The sequence below is a fragment of the Canis lupus genome, chromosome 15 (genome assembly GCF_003254725.2).
Source record: "Canis lupus dingo isolate Sandy chromosome 15, ASM325472v2, whole genome shotgun sequence".
NCBI classification, from domain to species: domain Eukaryota; kingdom Metazoa; phylum Chordata; class Mammalia; order Carnivora; family Canidae; genus Canis; species Canis lupus.
Genome location: NC_064257.1, coordinates 36,926,650 through 36,948,639, shown reverse-complemented (window position 1 = coordinate 36,948,639; position 21,990 = coordinate 36,926,650). Strand labels below are relative to the sequence as shown.

Here is a 21,990-nt window from a genome sequence, read left to right as displayed (position 1 = left end):
TGATTTAAATAACTGTCATGATCTTTTTTGAATTTAAAATTTCTATTTGTTGGGGACACCTGGGTGGCTCAGTGGTTGAGCATCTGCCTTTGGCTCAGGTCTTGATCTCAGGGTCCTGGGATTGAGTCCCGCATCGGGCTCCCCACAGAGAGCCTGCTTCTCCCTCTGTCTGTGTCTCTCATGAATAAATAAATAAAATCTTTAAAAAATAAAAAATAAAATTTCTATTTGTTTTTATCTTTCTCAAGTTGGTGTGTCGTGGGTTAACCCTATAGCACTCTTCCTATGCAGTAATGTTATCTTCTTTTTTTAATTATAAAGTGGACATGGGTGGAGTAAATGAACTATGGGTTTTTTGCACTCCCTTGTGTACAGTAAAGAATGATGGAGAACCACTAGTCAAACGAAAGAATAATGGGAAAGCAGCTGAACAATAGCTTCAGAACTTTTTGATTATTTGTTATAACTAATACATGAAAAAAATTAAGGTAAGTCAGAAACCAATACTTTCTGCACTATTCTAAAGTTATACCTTTAGAACTAACTAACAACTTGGATAAATAAACATTTATTAAACCTTTATTATGAGCAGGTACTATGCTGTGGGCTTTTTCAATTTAGGCTATTTCAATTAATCCCCTCAAATGAGGATTGCCAGATTTGTGTAAGTAACCAGTAAAATATTAATTTCACCTAGATGAGAAATAATTTTTTAGTATAAATATGTCTCAAATATTGCATGGGACATGCTAACACTAAAAGATTGTGTATTTGAAAATCAAATGTAACTTAGTGTCCTGCATTTTGTCCAGCAACCTTATCCCAAACAATTTTGTATTTTTACTAAGTAAAGCAAAAGAATTTGGTAAAATAGGGTCTGTTTTAAGTGCCAAATAACACTGATTAGTATTGGCTGTCTGAATGTTCTGAGACTATAAAGTCTGGGTTTCGTCAGGGACAATAATTGCCATGATGCCTGCCCTGGGTAAGGCACAAAGATTTACTGATACAGATGCTGAACTTCTGCTATCTTTGCCTGAGGGGCTTAAGTAGAACCTCTATCTTGCAAAGTCCTGCTACAAATGATCTATTGATTAGGTTACTCCCTTGTGTAAAATTTTGAATTCCTTTAATGCTTCCATTGCTCTTAAGATAAAGATAAAATAGAGTTCTTAATGTAGTTTTCAAGGTACTAGCTCTTGCCAGCTGCTACAGCATTGTCTTTGCCATGTACCCCCTCACTTTCTATGTTCCAGCCTCCCTGGTTTTGGTCAAGCTCCTCAAGCAGGTTTTTACCATTGCCTAGAAATCTCTTCCTCCTTTTCTTTTTTCTTTTTAGATTTTATTTATTTATTCATGAGAGAACAGAGAGGGAGGCAGAGACACAGGCAGAGGAAGAAGCAGGCTCCTTGCAGGGAGTCCGATGTGGGACTTGATCTCAGGACTCCAGGATCACACCCTGAGCCAAAGACAGACACTCAACCACTGAACCATCCCCTCTTCTTCCTTTTCTTTACCCAAATAATTTCTGCCCATTCTTTAGATCCCAGCTTACACATCTGTCATCAGATAAACTTTCTGGCATCCCAGAGAAGGTCAGGAGCTGTAGACTCATAGAAACTATCACAGTTTGTGAGAATTATTTGTGTCAATATTTGATTAATATATATCTTTATTCCCTGACCACTACAGAATTCTTGAAGGCAGGGTCAGCATTTGTTTTATTCACCGTTTTATCCACAGAATTAGTGTCTGCCATACACTGTGTTCGCATTATATATGTGTTGAATGAATGAATTTATTGGCTTAATGAGTTGTATATTATGAATAATCTTAGTGGTCCATTTAAAAAAGAAATTAATACCATTTTTTTTCTTTCTCAGGCCATCATAACAAATTTAGGTGGAACTCTGGAATGCAATGAAAACAATAAGCATTGTTTTGCCAGTACAAAGCACAATTGCTCTTTAATTTATGTATTTGCCATCAGTATTTTTAAATGCTTCCTTAGAAAAACACTTCAGGGGGCACCTGGGTGGCTCAGTCGGTTGACTGTCTCACTCTCGGTTTCATTTCAAGTCATGATTTCAGGGTTGTGAGATCTAGCCTCGTGTCAGGCTCCATGCTCAGTGGGGTGTCTGCTTGAGATTCTCCCTCTCTGTCTCTCCCCCTGCTCCTCCCCACTGTTTGCCAGCAAGCTCTCTATCTCTCTCAAATAAATAAATGAATAAATAAAATATTTAAAAAGGAAAAAGAAAAAACCCTTTGGTGAAGAGTTTAATATAAATCAGAGATTTCTAAGGTATGTATGTTTCCTTTTTTTGTCATAATTTAACTATTAAAAATTTTGTTAAAATGCATTCTAACCACCATCCCTTGGGAAACATTTTATCTGGTTTATTCATCTGTAATGACTTTTTTTTAATATGGCAACTAGTATAGGTTGCAGTCCTCAGTTACTCCATCAAACAGTAATTTAGGTGTTTCTGTGAAGGTACTTTGTAGATATAATTAAAACTCCTGACCAACTGATGTCACATAAAATCTAAAAATATTGAAGATTTAATCCTGAATAATATGGGTAAAACTATTCAATTTTTTTTTTTTTAAATCAGGGCTGAAGCTTCTCCCAAAAAGAGAAGAAATTCTGTCTGTGAACAGTCCCTTCAGCCCTTGCCAAGAGTTTCAGCCTGCCCATGTCCTTCCTATTCTATAGAGTATGGATGTGCTTAGCCAGCCTCCACATTTATGTAAGCCAATTCCTTGTAATAACCCTTTATTTATAATATACATACACATGCACACATACATGCACTCTACTTATCTGGCTGAACCTTGGCCAATACACTATTCATTGGTCCTCACAACCAGTTGTGTTCAAGCATATTAAATAACTAAATAGATACTAAACTGAATAGGACAGAGCTAAAAACATTGCTAATTGCAGAACTTTCATAGTGCAGGTCACTCTCTACCTCTGCCCATCTCAAACCAAGTACTATTGCAACAAAATAAAAAATATATACAATTTAATATATCTTTAAACAAAACTCACACTAACTAGTTTTTTAAATATTTAGTAGTAACAATACAGGAAAAAAATGTAGTGGCTGGATCTAGAGCTCATTTCAAGAAAAGCCTTATCTTCATTGGGGAGATATTTTGATATGCCAACTTAGAGTAGATATTGAGCTCTGAATGTAGATAGAACTTTCCTGTATGTGGGAAATGGAAAAACCATTATACTGGAGGATATAATAGAAGAAGAGGAGCTATGGGGAATGCAACAGGAAGGCTAACTTTCACATCCTCTATGACCAAACTTTATTTCATCCCCTACTGCATTTCCTACTCATTAACAAAGTCACTAAACTCAGGTTCAAGTGAATTTTTTAAGAAACCAAGGAAGGAGCTGGGCTTCATATAAATTGATAAGGCAGCATGGTAGTTCAGCAGAAGGAAAAGGAAGGTGGGGTAGGGGAGAGACAGAGAGAAGGGAGAGAGAAAAAGAGGTGGTAGAGAAGAAAGGGAGAGGGAGAAGGAGAGGAAGGGAGTAGGAAGAAGACAGAGGGAAGGAGGAAGAATATGCAGGAAGAAGTAAGTCCACTCCCTTCAACCCCACCACTACCCCACTCCCCGACCCCACACAACCACTCCCAGCCACATGTGGAGGGCTACGAATGCTCCCTGGCCACAGAAGTGTGATTCTTGGGAAGTTTATCCAGATCTCCTAGGGGGAATGAGGAGAATACCGTTAAACCAAAGTTACCTAAATATGATGTCATCATTTCCTTCTATTACATACTTACGCATTTTCAGGAAGCTGAAAATTTTACCTAATTGGCCTAGTGTTAAATTGCTAATAGGTCATTGTAAATTCCCCTAAGGCAGCAGCCAAAGATCAAATTGGCTAATTAGCAATAAAATATTTCAAATATTGTTAAAATTCATAGCAGGTTGTCAGAAGGGCAAATTCTGCATTTCTCCAGCATACACATTCAGATTTCACAACTTGTGTCTTCATATGCTTAAAAAATAAATATTTACAAACCATTAAATACACTGAAAATTTCCTACTTTGGTGCAAACTCTTGGAAACTGTTGCCTGTTAAGTTTTCCTGGTTAATATTTATCAAAAGAAGCAAAAAAGAGTCTTCTTTCTTCTAACAGTTGTGGCTACATTCACTGGAATTTTCCAAATGAGTTTTCTCTTACCTGGTTCCCTTCCCAGCTTTGTATATGGTGTGGCTTGGAGACAAGGTAAAGAATAGACAAATACATTCCTATCTGTGATTCCTGGCAGCGTTTCGTTGTTGTTTTGTTTTGTTTGGGTGTCTATTCAGTCCAATTCAAGTAATATTTATGATTCAGACTCTATGCTATGTGATAGCAACACAGAGATGAATATATAGCTCCTGTGCTCTGTGAATTCGACATCTAAATAATTAAATGCCAGTCATGCAAAGCAGTATAATAGAGGCAGAGAATGGTGGAAAGAGTAGTTGCTCAATCTAGGGTGGGTTGGAGGTCAGGGAAAGTTTCATAGAGGTAGCCTCATAAGATGATAGAATTTGAACTCAATAAATTAGAAACTTAAAAGTACAGGTGCATTTCAACTAATACTAAAAGGCCAGGGATGGGAAACACAAGGAAACCTTAAACTGGAGAATATTAACAGAAAACTAACTGCTATTTAAGCTCAATAACAGTCATGAGGAATGGGAAATAGAATGAATAAACAAGAAATGGATAAAGCACCTTAGTCTTTCAGGTGGCTAATAATTTTAAAACTTCTATTATGAAAAGACATAGCACTGTACAATCAACTGTAGGTCTCAGGGACAGCTAGAGGGCTTGAAAGTCAGTGTAGGAAAAATGAGTGAGAACCTAGTATGTGTGCCTTGAGAGAACAGCAATTCTGTGCTATTCTTAGACCTAAACCAGTGTTGTCGCACCTAGCACTGCTGTTCTCTGCTGCATTCCCACACATAGAAGGTGCTCAATAAATAATAATAATAAGAGCTATTATTTACTGGATTCAGCTTTCTATGTGTCAGGACTGATTTCTCTTGATATTATAAAATCTGGCTAGGTAAAAAAAAAAAAAAAAAAAAAGTCTTGAACTAGAAGTCTTATAGAGAATTTACATTCCTAGAACTTATATTCAACATGCAAGTACACAGTCTCTGTGGGCCGCTTCCTCCACTGTCATGGTTTTAACTATAACATAGTTGAAATAATCTTCAAATGATGATATCCCAAGCTAACAGGAATATCACTTATTAGCTCTGTTTTTCAACAATTTATGCAAGACCAAGATGATGAAAATAAAATTGATTTCATTGACAATGGCAACCCGTATTATGTGGGCTTTGAATGGAGGATTTTGTAGGTCTTGTTATAGAGCATCAAGTTTTCATTTAGTACATAGAAATCAAATCATAAACATTTTAGTATCCTATCAGTAACTGTTTCTTTCCCTTTCTCCTCATGCCACCCTCTGAAACTAGACATATACAAAAAACTAAGTGACCTAAATCATGTTAGAAACCTTGCAAATGGAAGTAAACATGACAGGACATGGACATATAAAACATTTTCTACTTTGACACTGACCTTGCAAAGAAAACAGCACATTTTGAATGATAAAAGCAGGTGAGAATATGTTTACTAAAGTAAGTCAGTTGAACATACCTCTCGCCAACACCTATCTATTTACAAACCACCATCTCTTATAATTGCTTTCCTTAGCACCCTAGAGCCCATAATCTGGAATCCAAATTTAGGAAAATAGCTCAAAGGAGGTATTTTTTTTTTAAATAACAACAAAAATAAATAAAACCAAAAAACCCCTAAACTTTTAACTCAAATTATGAGTTAAAAAGGGTTACTTGCTCTTCCTATGGAAGCTCCTAAGAAACAAATTTCACAAAATATAAATTAATGGAGAGGAGAAAACAAGAGAAAGAAATGGAGGGAGTGGAGGGGCTTATCCAAAGCCCCACAGCAAGAGAATGATGCGGGAAGGATTTAAACTCAGGTGTGCCTGTTGAATAAGGGTAGAGAAAAAAAAGCAAAGGATTTTATTTATTTATTTATTTATTTATTTATTTATTTATTTATTTGACAGAGAGAAAGAGAGCACAAGCAGGCAGAGATGCAGGCAGAGGGAGACAGAGAAACAGGCTCTCTGCTGAGCAGAGAGCCCAATTCAGGGCTTGATCCCAGGACCCTGAGATCATGACCTGAGCCAAAGGCAGACACTTAACTGGCTGAGCCACCCACACATCCCACAAAGGACTTTTGAAAACTGAGCAACTTGACATCTCAGTTAGGTAGCAACCTCAGTTTGAATCATTTCTCTTCTCAGGCCTTTTTCTCAAAACACTTGTAAGAAACACCAAGCAAAGAGTTACTTTTGCCTCCTCCCTCCCTCCCCCCTTTCTCCCTCCTTATCTTTCTTTTCTTTCTTTCCTGTTCTTTTCTTTTCCTTTGTTTTCCAATTTCTGACATAGGTACTGTTGGGAAAGAAATAGCTTTAAAATGAAGCTATATAAAATACCAAAGGAAGTAACAAAAGAAACCTAATGACCTATAAGCCAAAAAAATAATTTCTAAAAAGCTGCTGACTTCACTAAAACTTGTTGCTTGACATCTATTCAAGTGTATTCAGCAGAACACTAGTCCTATAGATGATGTGCATGAACGCTACACACAAGGACATACACGCACGATTCTGTTGGCAAAGAAGTTTGGGAAACACTTTTGATTATAGCTCTTCCCACATTCCTATTGGTGGTTTGTTAACATTGGACCTTTTGAACTTTTTGAACTTTAACTCAGGGTTTCCCAAACTTACTTGACCATGGGCCTTTCCAGAACATATATATGGTTTTGGCTATTTTTTGTTTTCAGAAAACCTATTAAGCTATGGAAACTATGGGTTTGCAGAACACCTTAAAAAGCACTGTTACAGCTTGCATGTCATCACATATACAGTCTGATTTGATGAGCATATAAAGGTCCCTACTGACCCCTGTTATCATGCCTAAAATGACAATCGTTCTTTATTTTTTTTTTTTAATTTATTTATGATAGTCACACAGAGAGAGAGAGAGAGAGGCAGAGACACAGGCAGAGGGAGAAGCAGGCTCCATGCACCGGGAGCCCGACGTGGGATTCGATCCCAGGTCTCCAGGATCCCGCCCTGGGCCAAAGGCAGGCGCCAAACCGCTGCGCCACCCAGGGATCCCGACAATCGTTCTTTAGAGGCTGTTGGCCTTTAATAGACAAATGTCCAAGGAATCAGAGCCAAGAGATACCAACTGGTTAGTGCAACCAACTGATCAACAGGAATCCTAATTAGGCCTAGAGCTGCCTAAATGCTGTCTGTTTCAAATGAAGAGAAGGGGATGGCTGAGGGCAGAGGTGAACACAGACTCTGCTGCTATTAGTTCATCTGCAAACTATGGATTTTCTTACCATAAATATTGCTGTAATTTATCCTTTCCACTGCTCCCAATCTAGCTCAGATTTTTGTTACCCCACACCTCTCTTCCAGGCTCTTTACATTATCCATCATGTACATACCCACCAAATAGACTCCCCTAAATACCGCCCTTATCCTCTCTTGAAGAATCTTGAATGATTCCTTTGCCTGTCAAGTCACTATCTATACTCCGGCCTTCAACATCCTTCAAAGCAAAACTATCCATTAGTTTTCATTGGTCCCTGTTCCTTTCACTGCAGTTTCTTCAGTCTGCTCTGTGAGTTCTAGGCTCTTGCTACCTTCTTTTTTCTCTTTATTTTCTTCTTTCTTTCTTTTACCTACTATCCACATTGCATTCACTTTCAAGTTCTACTTCCCCCAGAAGGCTTTTAGTAACTTCACCCAAAACTGATATGTTTCCTGTACCCAGAATTGAGGGTGTTATTAAACGTATTTAGCACTAGCTTGTATAATTTTATTTTGTTCTCCATTATAATTGTGTGTGCTTGGTTCCCTCTTACCACCATTTGCTTCTAAATACAAGTCTCTTAAGAGAGTAAACCTTGTCATAATCTTAATTTGTATTCCCTACCACATTTATCATGAATAAAGAACACAGGAAACACTTCCTCAATTATTGACTGGAATGGAAACAAAATGATAATCACAAATGAATACCATGCAGGTATTAAAGACTGCCAGATAGGAAATTTTCTTGATAATACTTTATTTGCATTAATTTTAATATATTCTGTACCATAAGTAGCAAAATTACATGCCATTATATGATTTTACAATTCAGACCTTTCAGACTAACTTCTCCCAAATGAACTCAAATATCTCTTTTCACTAAGAAGGTAAGAAAAAAAAAAAAAAGAATGAAGTATGGCTCATAGGTTTCATCCCTCCAAATTCCAGGGATGTGTGGCAGACAGACTAGGATGGCCCCCAATCATCCATGACTCTTGATATTCATATCCCTGTGTAATCCTTTTCCCTTGAGTACAGGTGGGACCTGTGACTTTTTAAAAAATAAACTATAGCACAGCAATGGGATGCCACTTTCATGATTCTGTTATGAAGATGGTAACTTTTGTCCTGTTAGTTGACTTTTTTTTTTTTTTTCCTTCTCAGCTTGCATGCTTTGATGAAGCAAGTAGCCATTTGGGTGACACTCACATTGAAAATAACAGTAAGCTAGGAACTGAAGGGTTATTTCCAATAACCCTTCAGAAACAGAATTCTGCCAACAATGTGAGTCTTTAAATGAGACCCAGCTCTGACCAACACCTTGATGGCTGCCCATGAAAGACCCTGATTCACCTGAGCTGTGACCAGGTCCCTGACACACGGAAACTCTGAAATGACAAATTTGTGTTGTTTTTAGTCACTAAGTTTGTTATAACTTGTTATGCAGCAATGGATGAACATGATCAAATTTTAAATTATATCTGTGTGACTCTTTAAGATGTATCTGTCAAAAGACTTTAAAGATATATCTGTAAAAAAAACCAGCTTTGTGATTCAAATATTGAGTATGGAATCCTACACATCATGGAAGCTTATGCTGGGCAGATTAAAAATGTCTTCCATATCTAGTCATAAATTTAACCAAGGAGGGTGCCTGGGTAGCTTAGTCAGTTGAGTGTATGATTCTTGATTTTAGCTCAGGTCATGATCTCAGAGCTGTGAGACTGAGCCCTGTGTCAGGCTCTGCACTGGGTGTGGAGCCTGCTTTAGATTCTCTCTCCCTGTTCTTCCCTTCTTCCCCCCTCTAAAATAAATACATAAATAAAAATAAATAAAATAAAATAAATTTAACCAAGGAATCAAAAGATTTATATACTAAAAACTTCAAGACATTAAGGAAAGAAACTGAAGAAAAGACAAATAAATGGAAAGATATTCCATGCTCATAGATTGAAATAATTAATATCATTAAAATGGCCATACTGCCCAATGCAATCTACAGACGTAATGCAAATCCTATCAAAATTCCAATAGCGTCCTTCACAGAAATAGAATAAATAATACTGAAATGTATATAGAAATTCAAGATCCCAAATAGCTGAAGCAATCTTGAGAAGAAAGAACAAAGTTGGAGGCATCCCCTTCCCTGATTTCAACCTCTACTACAAAGCAATAGTAGTTAAAACAGTATGGTATTGGCTTCAAAACAGACACACAGATCAATGGGACAGAATTAAGGTTCCAGAAATAAACCCACACATATTGGTCAATTAATTTATGACAAAGGAATGAAGAATATATAATAGGAAAAGAACAGTATCTTCAATCAATGGTGATGGGAAAAATTGTACAGCCACATGTAAGACAATGAAACTAGACCATTATCTTACACCATACACAAAAATTAATTCAAATGGATTTAAGACTTGAACTTAAGACCTGGAACCATAAAACCTCTAGAAGAACATATGGGTGGTAAGCTCCTTGACATACATCTTGGTGATGATTTTTTAAATCTGACACCAAAAGTAAAAGCAATGAAAGCAAAAATAAATAAGTAGGATAGCATCAAACTAAAAAGATTCTGCAGAGCAAAGGAAAACATTAAATAAAAAGACAATCTACAGGGACGCCTGGGTGGCTCAGTGGTTGAGCCTCTGCCTTTGGCTCAGAGTGTGATCCTGGAGTCCTGGGATTGAGTCCTACATCAGGCTCCCTGCATGGAGCCTGCTTCTCTCTCTGCCTGTGTCTCTACCTCTCTCTTTCTCTTGGTATCTCTCATGAATAAATAAATAAAATTTTTTAAAAAAAGACAATCTACTGAACGGGAAAAATATTTACAAATCACACATCTGGTAAGAGATTAATATCTAAAACACATAGAAAACTCAAGAGGAAAAAAAAAACAAAAACAAAAACAAAACAAAAACCCACAAGCAATCTAATTTAAAAAATGGCCAGAAAATCAGAACAGAATTTTTTCCAAAAAAGACATACAGATGGACAAGAGGTACATAAAAAGGTCTTCAACATCATTAATTATCAGGGAAATGCAAATAAAAACCACAATGAGATATCACTTCATATCTGTTAGAACGGCTAGCATCAAAAAGACAAGAAATAAAAAATGTTGGCAAGGATATGGAGAAAAAAGAACACTGATGCACTACTGGTAGGACAGTATGGAGATCCCTCACAAAATTAATAATGGAACTATACAATCCAGCAACTCTACTTCTGGGTGTTTATGTGAAGAAAATGAAAATACTACTCAAAAATATATATGTACCTCCATGTTCATTGCAGCTTTATCTATAACAGCCAAGGTATGGAAACAATCTAAGTGTCCATTAATGGATGAATGGATAAAGAAATTATGATACACACATAAACAGAGGATATTCAGTCCTAAAAAAGAATGAAATCTTGCTACAACATGGAGGGACCTTGAGGGCATTATGCTATGTGAAATAAGTCAGGGAAATACTGTATGATCTCTCTCTTATATTTGGAATATTAAAAACAATGACAACAACAACAAAGATCATAGATACAAAGAAAGGATTGGTGGTTGTCAGAAGTGGGGGATGGAGAAATGGGTGAAGGGGTAAAAAGTAATAATAATCATTAATGTCTTATGTAATACTGGGTAGAAGCTTGAAAGTATAGACACCATCATTAAGAAATCACATTGTTTAAAACCTTGGCCACAGTGTTCAGAAAGTAAGGTCTAAAATAGGCTAGGGACTTGGTCACTTTAAGAGTGTGTTAGATGATTCTGTCAAAGTCCACACGTTTTTGTTTTTGTTTTTGTTTTTAAGTTCACACGTTTTTAAAGGGGCTAAAGCTACATATAACACAAAGGCAAGCATTTAATGACTAAGTTAAAGAACTGTATTTCATGTACATTAATTAGTAAACATCTACTAGCTGGATATTTGATGGGCAAGACAACAGCAGGGATAGAGAAGCTACTGAGTAGAAAATTGCTAATTAGAAAAAAAAAACAATGTGACTTTTTTACAGATTCACATTTTGTATCACTACAAAATTGGCTCTTTGAGTTGGTTTAGTTTGTTACCATTTGGCAGTTGGAAGAACCCACAGAATCTTTGAATCTTTTTTTTAGAAATTTTCAATTCATTTGGTAAAACAGTGGTTCCTAGACTTCTGGATGTCAAGAACCAGAAAAAAAAATTTTTTTTTTTTTAATTTAGTTGGCTGAGTAGATGGACTAAGTATACTGTCCCAGAGTGTAAACTTCATTTTGCCAAGTTAGAACATTTAAAAAAATAAATCACCATGGGTTGCCATCATCATTTCATAAAGGACAATTCAACTATAAGTGGTCACTTTGTAATCTCAAAATAAAGAACAGAACTTTAGTTTTAATAAATCTACCTTTAAGAAAAATTTACTCTATTGATCACATTTCTCTTTTCCTTGTAGATTATCACAGTATTTGGGAACCCTCGGCTAAAGAGATGTCTTTACAAAGCGAGAGCTAAGAGACTTTTAACTAAGACTGCCTAGAATACCTCCAAGGAGGTTCAACTCATTTAGGAAATTCAAGGTGATTTTTTTTTTAAATAAGTTTCTGATATATAAGTGACAATACCTGAAGATAAGCAAGATGTTTACCAAAGTACGTATGCTTCTTTAAGTCTTATTTTGAAGTACATTCAGACCTTTTAAAATGCAATGATTAGGGGGCGCCTGGGTGGCTCAGAGGTTGAGTATCTGTCTTTGGCTCAGGGCACGATTCCCAGGTCCTGGCGGGTCTGGGATTGAGTCCCATATCGGGCTCCCCACAGGGATCCTGCTTCTCCCTCTGCCTATCTCTGCCTCTCTCTGTGTGTCTCTCATGAATAAATAAATACAATCTTTAAAAAAAAAAATAAAATGCAGTGATTATCAGACTCAAATATTTTAATAAAATTTCTCCCCATTCCCCCAATGACAGAGGGGATAGAAATGTTGGTTGTATAGAAATTTTCACTGACTTTGTTATCTTCCTCAAGGAAGACAGGTTCTGTGACCCAGAAGCGCCAACCCAGCCACCACTGTGCCCAGGTAGCAGCCCTTTTGAATCAAGGTATGGAAGCTCAAAGGAAATAACTTCTGGAGGCCTCCACATCCAAGTGTAAAATGTTGAGTGAGGGCAAACAACACATCCACATTTGACACCCCTCCCCAAGGCACAAATTTAGGCCCTCAGAGAACCTACAAGTCCCCAAAGGACAAGAGACTCTGGGGTGAACTCTGATGGCAGAAGTTCCTTATGGCTGGATGGGTATCTCAGCACATGATCCCCAGATATGTCAGTGAATGTGCAGACTGCTCAGCCACCAATGTTGACGGGACTTCGAATTATATCACAGAACTTAATTGGAAAAAGCTCAACCATCCCATGGATTTAGCTCCTTCCTGTTTCTTTGGAGGTGACCTCTCACAGTGCCTACCTGCTCTCTCAGAAACCTTCGGGAACTGAAACGAAAGGAAGCACGCAGACATCTGTTGTGGAAAAGAGCAGTACCTGAGACGAATGTCAGGGCCAGAATTAAGCTGATTGGCACACATTAAAATGCAACATAATGGTGTATTTGTCGAGGTGGCCCTCTCCTGCAGTTGGCACACGAGGAATAATGATGGCTTACTGACAGAAGCAGGGACTCAGCCGCTTGATAACATTGTCAAGCTGATGGTTTGAAGTGGCCCCAACATCGCCTGCATTTGGCTGGAAACAGCAGCCATTCACTGTCTCAGGCAGGGTGCTGAAAAACAGACCCACAGCCCTAAACAACGCTGTCCATTTTGAAAGGCTTGAGTAAAAGCAGTCTCTGCCATAATTTCCATTGTCATTCTTCCCCCACTGTTTATATAATATGGTCAGGAGTGGGACTGTAAACTAATATTACATTCAGGAGCCTCAAACAACAAACACCAGCGCTGGGTTTTCCGGGGAGAGGATTACCAAGCTTCCTACAGTGGCAGGCTCGCCATGGCACACACAGCCACCTGCCTTATTAAAGCCGTCCTTTCCTGGGAAAAGAACATTGCCACAGAAATAATGCATTAATTTGGCATTTCCTTCGGTCTCACTCAGCACGCAGTGTGCTTCTCTAAGCATGAAAACAGCACATCTTCACAGAAACATTTCTAAAATGATGTGCCTACTCATAGAAAAGATCAATTTGAATAGATTGAGTCCCCAAGAGGGCAATTCAATACAAAAAGTTCTCAAGTAAAGTTAAGACAGATTGTCCAACCAGTTTTCGAGCCCAGCACAGACCTTTACCCTTGCCCGTATTTTAGCTTATAGACCCCCTCTTTCTCTTTCCCTCTCTTGCAATGTATATATACACACACAGACACACTTATTTTAGCTCTCTGTATACTGAGAACAAAGCTCTTGCTATGTCAGCATAAAAGCTGTTGCTGTTGAAGTGAGAAAAAAAAAAGTGTGCTCTAATATAGGGAATGGAAACATAAAGTTATTGAATGTGACTTTTGCCTGAGAGGCTGTATTTGGGTTGTTGAAAGTTAGAAAAAGAGAGATGAAATAGGATTATAAGGGGAGGGTGTAGGGATTGGGAGAGAAAGGGAGTGACAAAGATTGGCTGATTAAAATGCTAGCTAGTGGGTACTGTGTTGAAAACTCAGATTTGAGAGGTGAAAGGCCAGACCCGGTGCAGAACAGCCAAAATGGAATTAGAGCTTTAACGTACAATTAGCAGACTGAGGGCCAGAAGCTACACGTTGCAACAAGGAAGTGACAATTATAAACAGCTCAGGAAAGGATGGAAATCCAGAAGTGATAATGTGCTGCTGAGAAGGGAGAATGGAACTCCCTGGATCAAGTACAAGAGGACAAACACACAACCCACCAAAACTAGGGCACATTAAGTGAAAAATCTGATAGCTGTGTGTGGCTTTTTTTCCCCCCTTCTTCTTTTGTTTTCATTCTTAGGGCAAGTATTGTTGCCACTGAATTTACCAGGTTGGTTTTTGCCTGGCAGCCGCCTCAGATACGTAACCGGTAAGAAAGCAGAGAGCCAAAATTCCTCTAAGACATAATTCGTGTATTCTCTGCATGTGTGTAAATTATGATACCACAGACACTGCACTTACTATTGCCGTCCTCCATCTTCTGAGACAGGCCTGAGAACAGTTTATCCCATGTAACTTTGATGCTTTCAACAACTGGACCCATGGCTGGGTAACTCAATAAGTAAGAGTCCCATATTAACAAGCAAAGAATAGGAAACAGTTGTTTCCAAACATGGCTGCCTAGTAGAACCACCTGGACAGGTTGTTAAAATTCCCTACTCCAGTGTTGTAGATCTTGATCTTGGTAATCATTCTACAATGTATATGTATATCAAGTCATCTTGGTGTATGCTTTAAATATATTCGATTATATTTGCCAATTGTTCCTCATTAAATTAAAAAAAAGATTTAAAAAATCAGCAACAACAACACACACAGACACAAACACACAAAATTTCCCATTCCAAGACTGTATGCCAGACCAATTAAATGAGAATTTCTGGGGTGAGATATAAGCATTCTTTTTAAGTATGAGAAGTACCAGAACTGAGAAAAATCTCTGCAGCCCAGTGGACTTTGATGAGTTCCACACCCCTAAGACATAAATGGCACTCCAACCCTATCCTGTCCAATCTCTCAAATATTGGCCAATAGATCTTGAAAGCTCAAGTGTTAATGTGGACAGCTCAGCCTCAATCCATTCCCCCCTCTGGCAGAGCCACTCCTAAATACCGAGAGAGTTAAGGCTTGATGACAGAGAAGGCCAATGGCGGTGGCTCCAAGATGTTAAGAAGCAGATTCAGCTTGCAGAAGAAATTTCATCCCTGCAACAGACATGAGCTCTAGGCCCTCCCACTTCACCCCCTATACATATCCCCTCAATACTATGACAAGTATCATTTTAGGGCCCAAAACCATCTTAGGGCTCAATTTTATGGGTTGACAAACCGAAATGGGACAATTACCAATGGTTTTATGCCCTCTGGGATTTTGCTGTAGGTTTAACATTGCCAGTTAGTGAAAGTAACCTAACATTCAAGGTTTGCTCTGACCCCACCGGCTTGTTCTTTATTCTTAGGGACCAAAATCAGAATGTTTTAGTTTTAGACTCATTATCCTTTACAGCTCAGCACTCAAGGACTCTATTAACTCTGAGCAGAAAGCAATTTCCAAAATTCCCTTCTTGTTTTTTTTTTTTTTTTTGTAAATATCAATTGAAGCCATAAAGGCTGACTGAGCTCTTTGTTAATCCAATCACACAAACGATACTAGGTATATAATACCTTCTATATTGTTACATATTTGCCACATCATGCACTATAAAATCCTTTTCTACAGTAAATTTTTATGCCTCCATTCTTTATCAGGTGATTTTGTTAGTCCTGACTTTAAATCTGATTTCTGACTCAAAACTCCACAACCTTAAAAAGCTCCTTAACATAATTCCCTCTACACCATTCTCCTTGTTTCTTAATTCTTGTAATTCTCCTAAATTATTTCTGCATTTGTGCTTGTTACACTAGTTAAAAACAAAACAAAACAAAAAAACAAGAACAACTTGCAATGGTTCCCCAGGGCCTACTGAACGAAGTTCAAGCGCCACAGGCGGTCTTTAAAAATATTCCATAATCTGACTCCAACCTTGATTCCTAGTCTTTCAGTTAACTGATCTCTCACTCCCCCTGGAATATGCCATGCATTGTCTCACCAATGTTTTTGAGTGTGTGCAGTTCCTTTTACAGTAAGACTCGTCCCCCATCTTCTCTATACTAAACCGACTGGGTAAAAGGGTTCTCTTTCTTGATCCTATGTCATGAATTCTTAACCTGGAGTCTATCTAGTCCTTGGGGTCTTTACATGGGTTTATGGGATGTGCATACTGCTTGAAGTTATTATACAAAATTTACTATATTAAATAATATACAAAATTATTATTCAAAATTGTGTGCACACAGAGTAGGCTATAAATTTGGTGGCTTCAAATGAGCTATGCCTCCCAACATTCATGCCCTTGTGTAGTTTCCTCTCATGAATCTGGGCAAGCTCTGTGATCTGTTTTAACAAACAGAATTTAGAGAAAGTAACTGTGTCAGTTCTGAGACCAAGTTTTAAGATTTTAGGTTTTTAGGGAAGTCAGCTCTCACGTAAAAATTCCAGCTACCAAAAAAAAAAAAAAAAAAAAAAAAAATTCCAGCTACCCTGAGACCACCAGACGATTGAAGTCCAAGCAGGTAAATGGAGAGGCCTATGAGGAAGAGCCCTGAAGGCCCTGGCCAAAAGCCAGTAGCCGGCACCAACTGCCAGCAGCGTGAGTGAGGCTATTTTGGAATTTCCAGCTGCCTCAGTGTCTCAGATAACACCAGGTAAAACAAAAGAATCACCTGTCAATGCATACACTCCTGAGGAGTTAAAAAAAAAAAACACTATTGTTGTTTTGGGAGGATAGTTTGTTTCTCATTAATAGATAACAAAGCACAGGGTATGTGGGTGCTCCTGACTATAAACTTTTCTGAAAAAAAAAAAAAAGATCCAGATTCTCAAAGGAATTAGTGATACAAGACAAGTTAAGTATCTTTAATGCATATATTTAGCCATTCTGTGGTCAGTTTCCTCCCTTAGAGACTGAGGATGGCTATTTGGAGGATTGTATAGCTACCGTGCATGTAAAGCACTTCGCAAACGTTAGCCACTACTACTAGTAGTAGTAGTAGCAGCAGGAGTAGTAATAGTAGCAATGTAGCTTTATAAAACAATGATAAGTTTTCTTTTTCTTTTGGAGACTCAAGTCCCATTCTTTGGGACAGCTTGTGAATTTTACAATGTTCCATTATTATACATACCTGAAGACTGTTCCTTTAAAATGAAAATATACATCTCAATGCTTACATATTCATACTGTAGTTTCGACAGACACCACCTTCCAAAGCTAATGGAATCTGTTGTCAGAAAGTTATGTCCTAACCTACACGTTTATTATTATGCTTTCCATATACATCAAAAAAAGCTACATTCTCATATTGATTTCTTTACTCAGTCAATGATGTTTCCCTTTCCTTTGGGGATAAAGTAATCATGCACACACACACACACACACACACACATCCTTTTAGATCTTATGTAAGAGAATTTAAATAGTGGAAAAGTCAATAAATATAAAATCTCACCAACCTAGTTGTGATAGTTAATGTTATATCTCATCTTGGCTAGGCCATAGAGTCCAGCTATTTGGGAGAACATTATTCTAGACCTTTCTGTGAAGGGGTTTATAGATGAGATTTACATTTAAATTGATGGACTTTGAGTAAAGTAGATTGCCTTCCTTAATATGGATGAGCCTCATCCACTCAGCTGAAGGCCCGAGGGCATTCTGCCAACAGACAACCTTCAGGCTTCACCTGCAACGTCCACTCCTGAGTATAAAGCCTGCCAGCCCATTCTGCAGAGTTTGGACTTGCCAGTCTTCATTGTCACCTGAGCCAATTCCTTAAACTAAATCTCTACGTATATACACACATCCTATTGGTTTGGTTTCTCTGGAAAAATCTATTATTTCTGATGTTCTCCTGATGGGCCACTTGAGGGCCTAAGATGATTGAAGCTTATTTAATTGAGACCTAATAGGTAACAACGTATAGCATAACCTCAGCCCCAAATTCTTTTTTTATTATGAATCTATAGAAATATTCCCAAGGAAAGCACTAGATTACAAAAGGTGTTAGATCAAGCCTGATGTCCTTTGAATTTGTGATGTTCAATCCTCTGTGGTGGACCCACTCTGCCTATCAGATCACAGGATGCTTCCCCTATAGAATGACAGTCTCAGGTTCTTGTGATATCTACATTTTGCCCAAGGCTTTTTATAAGCATAGCAAAATCTGCTGTCTCCGAGATAATATTCTTCCCACATCACCCATATCTGAGGGCTTTTGGGTTCCATGCTAGCTAGCATTTTTCCCGTATTTCAGGCAACACTACTCTCTGTATTATTTGTCAGAAAGGCTTTGTCATACATATTCAGGAAACATTTGCTTGGGAGACAAACGCAGTGAACACTATGCTGTAGGTAGAAGGGGCTCCTATCCATTCTTTCTGTTCCATTTCAGATAATGACTTTCTGTCTATCCTTTAAATGAATATTTCTCGATCACTGAAATGTTAAAGAAAAAATTACTAGAAACCAAACATATTATTAATCTAATTCTAATTTCCCATCTTGCCTTGGTTTAATGACAGACTTCTTTTTTACTGAATTCGCTCATTATTTTTCACTTTCTTCTGTCCTTCCCTGTCTATCCCCTGTTATTGTTCTATGTGGGTCCCTGTTTCTAAGCTTGCTCTTACTTTCTCCTTCCTTCTCTCAGACCTCTTTTCTGCTGAACTACAAATAGCGTTCCACTGGCTTTTAATTCAGCTTTTGCCCACTGAAGCTCTTTTCCCTTTGCTGTGAACCTTTCCAAATTCATATTCTACCCAAATAATTTTATTCCCCATCCCTACTGCAATGCAATGGTTTCTTATTATCTCCTCTTTTCATAGTTCTAAGTAGTTGAGAAAATTAGGAAAATAAAATGATAATTTCTGGCCGTTCATTACCATTCCTCATAATTATTAACCATAGGAGATGTGAATACTGGGTAATATGGTACATTTCTACTTGTAGGATCTTCAAGTCTTTTTTTTTTTTAAGACTTTTTTATTTATTTATTTATGAGAGACAGAGAGAGAGAGAGAGAGAGGCAGAGACACAGGCAGAGGGAGAAGCAGGCTTCATGCAGAGAGCCTGATGTAATCCTGGGACTTCAGGATCACGCTCTGGGCCCAAGGCAGGTGCTAAACTGCCAAGCTATCCAGGGCTCCCAGGATCTTCAAGTCTTACTCTAATTTCTCTACCTTCAGTTTGTTCATCTGTAAAGGGAGTTTTATAACAATAATAACACGTGCCTCAGAGGACTGGTGCTAGGATTACATAAGATTAGCTATTAAAGCATGTTATAAACTATGAGTGATCCTACGAAGGTTAGTACTCAGTCATCCAGGTGTATACTCACCCGAGATTTCCTGTGGATTAAAAATTAAATTAAAAACTCTTCCATAACAAGTAAATAAAGAAACTAAACAGCACACAATTAACAAACTTAGTCTCAATTGTGCTACATTCTTTCTGTCACCTAGAAACTAATTAGTACGACATAATCACATACTTCCTGCCCAGTAAACATACAAGTCCCAGAGGAACAAATGATTTGTATCATGAATCACTGGCCACTGCTTACTGGTAATTATCATATAAATGAGGTGCTTCATATTGACCTCTGATTCCCTAGTCCTTTTCTGAGACAGCAAAGATATACCAGTTATGCAAAAACTTGATAAATTTTAAATTACTTTTCTAGCCTTGCCTTCTGGATATTCTTTGTTTTGAAAAAAAAAAAAAAAAAAGATCACCACCCCAACAAAAAAACTATCTAAATACTAAAATATTAGTTTATGTTTAGAAATGCCTTTCACGATTAAAAAAGAAAATTCAAGAAAATTTCCAAAACTCTAAGAATAATCATTCCTACTAGCCATATGGAAGTGACTGTACTCACGCCTTTCTTAAGGAATCAACCAGTCTATTAAAGGATGACACCCAGCCCTGTCCCTGACTAACTATATGAATTTAGTCAGCAACTTTCCTTATCTTACCCACAGTTTCTTCCTTTGTATAATTAAACAGTTAGATTAGGTAATTTTAGGGTTCCTTTCTGCCCTAACATTCCTTCATTCTGAGTCTTAAAAAAAAGGAATATACATGCCATACACTTTAAATTATTACTTAATATGGTGGTTCTCAACATTAGCTGCACACTAGAGTCAGCCTAGGAGCTTCAAAAAATACTGATGCTGAGGCTCCACCCCCAGGGCATGGGAATTAATTGGTCTGGATGTAGCCTGGACACCAAGGATTATAAAAGTGATAATGTGCCCCTAAGATCAAGAAGCATTCATTAATTAATACATATGTTTTAAATGTGGGAAGAAGTTCCTCTTCTTTTCCTTCTTCATTTGAAGAAGTTAAATTACCTCTCTGAGGCTACCTAGCCAACTGAAATATGGAGAATCCAACCAACCCTGCATGACTGTGGGAACCCCAAGCAAGATAGCAGCAGTGGTGGCACTGGCAGGGCACTGGCTCAAGGGAGGGACACAAGAAAAGAGTCATTTCTTTCTTTCTCCCCACTGCCTGATCCCCCAACACCTGCAAATGCCAAACTTTCATCCACTACTAGTCAAATATTGGAATATCACTGGAAGAACTAAATGAATTTCCTAAAGTAGAATTTTCAAAACTATTCCATCAACTCCGTGAAAACACAATGAAGGCAGGGACTCTATCACCATTATTTCCGAAATACTCAGAACAAATATTGATTCAATGAAAAGATGAATTGGTAACTGTTTCCATGGGCCTTTGATCTCTGTCCCTCCTGTTCATCCCTAATATGCATACACATATACACTTTGCCATCTTTCTAGGACTCTGCTTTTCACTGATGTAAAGGATCTAAGTCTTGAGGGCCACACCTTTTTTTTCCCCTTCATTATAATATCACTACTACTTATCACTGGAGATATTATCCCATAGATAGGGTCATACAGATACTGTCCTATAGGAATTCTCAATAAAATACTGGTTGGAACATATGAATAAATGGACTCATTTTTCCTCATTCATGGTTTTAGAATATGATGAGAGAAATGTCAAGAAATGATGGAATTATAGGAAACATATATAAGAGTTGACTTTGTGCGTATGTAAAGCCACCTGGGTTTGGTTTTTGTAGCCCCTAGTGAGAGCCTCCGGCCAACTCCAGGAGGGCTCCCAAATCAATGAAAAGATGAAGGCAAAAATTTTTTTATCACATGGAGCCTCCACCAGTGGGATCGCAGCTTATAGTGTTTGCCAGCCCAGTCCTTGATTTCAGAGATCATTATGTGACAGGCAGGCAGGGCCAGAAATAGAAGAGAACAATATTCTATCAGCCAATGTTCTAGTCAATCAGAATAATTCATGTGTTTTCTCTTTCAAGAGGAGAATATGGAATGGAGTATGGTTGAAGCCTGGACTTATCAGTGAACAGGGAAAAAAATAAAAAAGACAAATTGCTCATGTACCAGTCTTTCCATCCATCAGCTCCAATATAATAACAGTCTCTACTTCATCATTTTGTTCACACAGTCAAATATTCACTGAGGATTCTGACCAGGCATCTTCAACTACCTGCCTGATTACTGAACAAGTCAGGCTGTCTTCGGCATTTTGTGCCTAGTGCTCACTGATGACTTGAGGAATAAGGAGGTTATAAAATACTTAACGGTGGGTAATATCTTTGAACTATCTTGCATGCCACTCTTACGTGCCCTTACAATCAATTCAGCACAAAATAGTGTTTATCCTGACTAATCATATCTGAAAATTACAGAGTGAATAATCACTC

General features: G+C 37.8%; 1 long non-coding RNA gene across 18 annotated transcripts in view; it reads left to right on the top strand.

Moving 5' to 3' along the window:
• LOC112654706 (uncharacterized) overlaps positions 1 to 14,839 on the top strand; it is an 86,919-nt gene extending 72,080 nt beyond the window's left edge. For 3 of the 18 annotated variants that reach the window (XR_007402449.1, XR_007402453.1, XR_007402450.1), the window contains 3 exons: positions 376 to 488; positions 11,909 to 12,032; positions 12,481 to 14,837. This is a non-coding gene — a long non-coding RNA (uncharacterized LOC112654706). Of the gene's footprint in view, positions 1 to 375; positions 489 to 11,908; positions 12,033 to 12,480 lie in introns of all 18 variants that reach the window. The other 15 variants (XR_004805092.2, XR_007402439.1, XR_007402435.1 and 12 more) reach the window with 9 other exon arrangements.
• The last annotated feature ends 7,151 nt before the right edge of the window (positions 14,840 to 21,990 follow it).